Source organism: Ursus maritimus, unplaced genomic scaffold, assembly GCF_017311325.1.
Source record: "Ursus maritimus isolate PB19 unplaced genomic scaffold, ASM1731132v1 scaffold_1, whole genome shotgun sequence".
In the NCBI taxonomy this organism is placed as follows: Eukaryota; Metazoa; Chordata; class Mammalia; order Carnivora; family Ursidae; genus Ursus; species Ursus maritimus.
The window spans coordinates 27,951,695-27,958,436 of NW_024423343.1; the positions used below are offsets into that span (position 1 = coordinate 27,951,695).

General features: G+C 44.7%; 1 protein-coding gene across 3 annotated transcripts in view; it reads right to left on the minus strand.

The window, feature by feature from the left end:
- CREB1 (cAMP responsive element binding protein 1) overlaps positions 1-5,749 on the minus strand; it is a 59,747-nt gene extending 53,998 nt beyond the window's left edge. Inside the window, exon 1 of one of the 3 annotated variants that reach the window (XM_040641406.1) lies at positions 5,633-5,749. The gene's annotated coding sequence lies outside the window, so the exon portion shown is untranslated. Of the gene's footprint in view, positions 1-5,516 lie in introns of all 3 variants that reach the window. The other 2 variants (XM_040641399.1, XM_040641408.1) reach the window with 2 other exon arrangements.
- Between the last annotated feature and the right edge of the window lie 993 nt (positions 5,750-6,742).

Sequence of the window (6,742 nt, forward strand, 5' to 3'; positions counted from 1 at the left end):
ACAAAACATATCTCTACAGGGCCACACCTGCAGAGCTAAGAATGCAAAACAAAACAGAGTGTGTGTGTGTGTGTGTGTGTGTGTGTGTGTGTGTATTAAGGGGAGAAGCATTCTGAAAAAGGAAATCCAAAAGCTACTCTTTATGCAGGTTTCAAACATGTCTCAAAAACCAACACTTACAGATAATAGTATAGAATAAATTCAAAACCATCTTTTCTTCTTACAGCTTCAGAAAGTTGACCAGGATTATTAGCTCTTCTATCATGACTGAGTTAGCATATAAAACTGGCAGAGGAAAACAGTCATTTTCACATTATCAGTTTGTCCCTTTAGTTCATGATCTTTACCTCCACCACAAAAGACAATTTACTGATTCCAGGATACCGTGAGAAATCATTTAAGTCTCTGGCTGCCCATAGGTATGTTTCAGAAGGAAAATTTTCTGCCTTTACAGATTTCAATTATCTATCTCCATCCCCCCCAAATCTGTAAAGACGAGTGCTTTGTAAACATTTTGGCTGCTGAGCAGGTAAAAACCAAACATGTCAATATTTTATATAAAATACTGTAAATCCTCAAAATACTGGTAAGGCGATATTCTTACATTAAGAAATTTCGCACATCTGTCAACTTGAGCATACAAAAAATGAAATACACCACAACAGGTTCATTTAATGACTTTTTTTGAAAGATAAGAGACTTGTGTGTGTCTCTGCTGCTGGATTATTAGTTATCATTTTCTTTCTAAGTTTAATCAACTTAAAACACAGCATATGTATTTTAAAGATAAATATACTAACTTCATGTAAAATGTACTATAGTTAAATACTACTTAGAAGAGCCAAAAAGGGGCGCCTGGGTGGCACAGCGGGTAAGTGTCTGCCTTTGGCTCAGGGCGTGATCCCGGTGTTATGGGATCGAGCCCCACATCAGGCTCCTCCACTATGAGCCTGCTTCTTCCTCTCCCACTCCCCCTGCTTGTGTTCCCTCTCTCGCTGGCTGTCTTTATCTCTGTCGGATAAATAAATAAAATCTTAAAAAAAAAAAAAAAAAGAGCCAAAAAAAGAGAGAGGTACTGAAACTTGTTTTGTGTTCTAGTTGAGATGAGTATTACTTGCTCCAGTTAGCTGACCAGGGACCTCCAAACACACACACACGCATCATACACAATCATCTAAGCAGTAAAGTCTAAGTAAACAAGCATATAGGTGAAACTCATTTATTTCTTGCTATTTATATATTACTAGCTATTATTTATTGCTATTTACTTAGGTATCAAATATAAAACCCACTGATAATTACACTAAGAAATACTGGAAAATCATCAAAGAAAAAGTTAATGAGAATATAAGAAAAAAAAACACACACAGGGGAAAAAGCTAGCACCCTAATCAGCATTACTGGGTAGTAATATTGCATGAGAATAGTACACTTAAAAAAAAAAAAAAGACTGGACTACATGAGATGTCTTTTCTCATTTAGAGAAAAAACTATAGACACTTTTTGGCTGCAATAATAGAAGTCTGTTCAGTGTACAAGAATCTCAACAAGAGAGTTAATTCAGACTGAACTTACTTTGTGAGTTAACCTTTATACAACTTACCTTTTCATGCACGTCTGGATCATTTCACTAAAACTTAAAAACTAGAGCTAAAAAGGTAGTAAGGCAGTTCAAATAACCACTTCCTGTCAGAAACTGGTATTTCTCATTTAAAAGAAATGTCTTTCATTTAAAGAAATAAAGGCATAATGACAGATTCCCTTAGCTTAAAAGGTCATACAAGACCTAAAAATAAAATCAGCTTACTAACTGGTTAATAAATACAGGTACAGCCATACAATGAGATGCCTCATTAAAAAAAAAAAAATGAAGCTTTTCATGTACTGATATAAACCAATGGCTAAGCCATTTTAGGTGAAAAAACAAAAGCAAGATATAGAATAGTGTAGATGGTATACTATCATTTGTAAAAAAAAAAAAGTGTGGAGCATGGGGTGGGGAATACATACAGTATTTGCTTTTACACGGATAGAATTACCTTTGAAAGGACAAAGAAGAAATTGGTAATACTTGGGCAATGGGAATGAGCATGAAGGTCTATCACATGACTATCTGCTGTATTACATTTTATGATTTGAATTATGGACTACCTGAATGAATTACTTATTAAAAAAATAAAACTGGAAGTATAAATATATAATCTTCCTTTCTTCCATTACTTCACCAAGGGTGATCTGATCTCTCCTTTGTTTTCTTATGACATATATTCTGCCTTATTAATCATCATGTCCCCAAAAGTTCCTTGAGGGTAGATATAAAACAGTGTAATTCATCTTTGGATTTGTTGCAGCTTCTGGCTGAGTGTATTAAATGTAGTAATAATAATAATGAATAATTTTTAAAAAGATAGGAAATGTTTGTTGAGCACTTGTGAAATACTAGGCATTTAATATGTATTAACTTATATAACACCCACATTTCTACAAGGTAGAAATAGTACATTTGTGACCAAGGAAATTGAGGAATGGAGAAGAAATTTGCTGAAGGTCCCTCAGACAGGAAGTTAAAGCTTTAAGATGAATAGCTATCACTGAGTCCCTAAGGAGGTACTTTATAATTATCTCACAGCCCTATAAAGTAGGTGGTATTCTAATTTAACAGATAAGGAAACCAAGGTTGAAAGATTTAAGAAAATTCACAGGTCACAAAATTTCTTGAGGGTAGGCACATGATAGTAGTGGCAACAGCAGGAATGAAACCCAGGCCTGAGTCCAAACCCAATGCTCTTTCCACTAAACTACATTCTCTGTCAGAGTAAATGCTAACTATATATTTGAATTACCACGAACTACTGCCTCAAGTGATTCTGCAGTAGAGATGAGTTCACACATGAGTAAGGAAAAAAAAACTTGCATTTTTTCCATTCCCGGATTATCTAGTATATTCTTAAATTCAGATTTGAGCTCTAACTATTCAATAAAGAAGCCATCACTGGAAGTGACACTGTACATCCAGAAACATATGCTTCTAAGACTTTGACACAGGCTCCTACAAACAAGTCTATATAACCATATCTGATAAATTATTTTATGGAACAAATGAAATTATAAAATTCAGCAATATAAATTTTCAGCAAGAAAAGGAAGGTACCATTTTATGAATCAGGTTTCTAAATTTCCTTAGGTTCTTAACGTGGAAAAAAAAATCATTAAAAAAGGGGTAACACCAGAACTTTAAATTTCACAAGAAGTGGCCCTTTAACATTTTTCAGTGTGTCTGAGTCAAAGATTTATTCGCTTTTTGAATAGATGTATCCATTAAAAAAAAAGGGTACAAATAGATTTAACTGTAACTTTTACTGATCCCTGAGAAGTGACATAAATGTAACTTATAACCATGCTCCAAGTGAACATTCAAATATTTATGAATATAAAAGTCTGAAACATTCCACTTGGAATTGCTAAGAGTTGCACATTATGAATCTATGAATAAAACAAAATTTAAAAGATCTTTTGGATAAGACAAGAAAAAATCCATCAGAAAACTTTTTTCCCCTTTTAATTCACAAAGAAAAAGTCCCTGTCATACAGTCTCTGTAAGGGAAAAATATTCTACTCAACTGATGCTGTCTTGCAGAAAATCTTATGGAAAAACAGTAATCTATGGCATCATCAATACTATAATTACTTCAGTGTTTGTAAATAAAATCACCTCCCCCATCCTTATGTAAAAACTCTTTACTGCATCTTAATTAATTTTCTCAGCAATAACATACTGCTAATGTGTGGTTTTTTAAAAAAGATTTACAATAAAGTAGGTTTTGAAAAAGTGACTTGGATACAGAAAAATCAAAAGACAGTGCTTCTATTACCAATCACTATTTATTCTTGAGAAGAAACCTTGTATGTATCAACCACAATACTATCCTACTATGACAGTATTTTTAAAACAAATAACTTGTTCATCTTTTGCACCACCTAAAATAACCGTTTTGGCTTTACTTTTAAAGCAGGAAATGAGCTGTGAGTGTAAAAAGATTTCAATAGCTGGCAACTAAAGTATCTTTTACACCAAACCTTTAGAAGGCAGAACTGATGCAAGCTTAAGGCTAGGATAAAATTCTAACTTCTTAGGAACCTATCACAAACTTAAATAGGTCATATTCCAGGTCCTTTCAAAACTGTCTTTTAATCTTCAATGTGTCAGTGATTTTTCTGCCGTTCCTTTTTCCCAATAGGCAAAGAAAAAATAAGCCTTGTGGTTTAAACTACTGTCGGTCCCCGGCTGGAGTTACTTATTGCATGGGAGGCAAACACTGGATACTTTTAAATGCCTATTTTTAGAATTAGTATTAATCAATCTCTTGTTTAAGTTTAGACAGAAACATGTGGGAAACCCGGATCCAGAGGATTACCCAAACTCGCCCCCCCCCCACAAAGTGATGTAAAACAAAAGTGCATCGGCTAATATGCGTTTCAACGAAGTGTTTCAGAATGATAGATCTCAAGGATTATTACCTTACTAAAAGGGTTAAAACCGAAACTGTTTTCAAACACCAGCTTCCCTTTTACAGGATCCCAACAGTTTTTTAAAAAGTTTTACAAATATGTTTTTTCTTAGCACCCCCTTCCTCCCCAAAGAATGCATTTCCATGACTACTGACTTAAAAAAAGAATGAGGGAAAGAGTAAAAAAATTATATTAAAAAGCACGGCTCTCATCATGTCAACTAAGCAGAAAAGAACAGAAAACAGTATCTCCCCAATGGGGTGGGAGCGGGGAAAAAGGGCATGAATAAAATACAGTACGAGAGGAAACCTTTGGTTTCGAACTTTATTGCACAAAGAGAGTGGAAAGAAGAGTAGGTCAGACGTTGCAGCGCTTCCCCTCGCGAAGCGGGCATGGCAGACACCGAGGCTACCGGGAAGGCAGGCACCTTCACCTCCTCTGCCCTCAACTGTCGCCTTCTTCCTCCTCCACCCCCCGCGGGCACCCCGGCGGCGCTGCCCCGGCGGACGGCCGGGCCAGGTCGGGCCAGACCGGGGGCGAGGCGGGCGGCGGGGGCCGGGCGAGCGGACGGGCGGCGCGGGGGGCAGCGCTGGCTGGTGGGCGGCGGGCGGTCTCCCCGGCGGCCCCGGTCTCCTCGGTCCGCGCCCGGCCCGGCCCGGCGGCGGCGGCGAACGCGGGCGCCAGCTCGCCGCGGCCGGCCGCCCGCACACACCCCCGGCCGCCGGCTCCCACCCCGCCCGCCGCCCGCCGCCCCCCGCCATGAGCGCCGCCGCTGGCTGCAGGCAGAGTCGCTGCCGCCCCGGCCGCCGCTGGCTCCAGTCCGCCGCCATTATTCTTTGTTCGCTGCGAGCGGCGGCGATGTTGTGGGGCTCGGGCGGAGGCTCCATCTTTACCGCGGCCCCTCCTGCGAGGGGAAGGCCCCGAGCGCGGGTGTCCGGCGCCTCCCCGTCCCCCCTCCGTCCCCCCGGCTCTCTCCGGCTCCTGCCTCCTCCTCCTGCTCCTCTTACCGGTGGTACAAGCTCCTCCGTCACTGCTTTCGTTCGCGGCCCGGATCTCGCTGGAGTTTTATTCTCTCCCCCACGTAACACACCGCGTCAAACTACACCTCCGCCGCGTCACTCACCAACACTCCGCTTCTCCCAGCCGCCCGGGCCACAGGCAGCAGCAGCCGCCGCCGACTGAGGAGCCGCAGCCAGGGAGCCAGCCAGCGCCGCCCAGTGCCGAGTGCGCAGCGGCGCACAGCCGAGTTCGGCCGGAGGAGCTAGAGCGGCGCCTCTTGCGCTGGAGGCGAGCCCTGCTGAAGTTCCTTCCGAGTCCTTCGCGAGGCGAAGGCCCGCCGGGATGACCGGAAGTTAAGGTGAGGGACGGGCGGGGAGGGGGTTCTGACACCCACCCTCGCCGTTTTGCGGATAAAACCCGGCGGCGGCAATATGCAGGAGGAAGGCGGGTTCGCGCGTGGCCCTGTGGGGAATTCCCTTGGGGTGTCGACGGCTTGGTGGAAACCCCCGCGCCTGCCTGCCCCTGCGGCGGTAAGCGGCGGGCTCTAGGGCGTCTGCGGCGCGGTGCGCCGGGCCTGAGCCCTGGCCCCTGAGCGCCTCCCGCCCCGGGAACTTTCAAAAGTTGCGGGGACGTGGCCGACGCGCCGCCGGGTGTGGGACTCGGCTGAGAGCCGGAGTCGGGCGAGTTGGGAGGAAGGGCGGCGGAGGCTCTGCAAACGCCCCGAAGCTTGGGGCCTGGGGCGTGGGCCGGGTGCCGGGACGCGGGGCCCCTGCGCTGCCCCGGCGTGGTGGCGCCCGCGTGGGAAGGGTTTGCCCGGCCCGCGGCCTCTCCTCTCCGAGAGTCAGCGGAAAGACCTGGCGGCCGCTCGCCTCACTGTTCGATCTCGGGGGGTGGGGGGGGGCGCGGAGGCCCCGGGACTTGTGGCACCTGGCGGGGTGCAGCCCAGCAGCCAGGCCGTGGATGACCTGTTCGGTCCTGGAGGGCCTCCGAGTAATGACCTGTCCCGACCGAGGTTGCTCTGGGACATTCCAAAATATGACCCCCTTCCCCCACCTGCCCGCCTTTTTGTTCTGGCAACCTCCCGGGTCGCTGTCTTTTCACCGCCGTTTCTTACCGCTGTGGTTTGCACCCACTGCGCCCTTTTCTTCACCACCCACTCCCACTCTAAACGCGACAGTGTGACTAACGTTCCTTCGACTACTGAAACTGCTTTCTCAGAGGTCGCTCAAGGCCA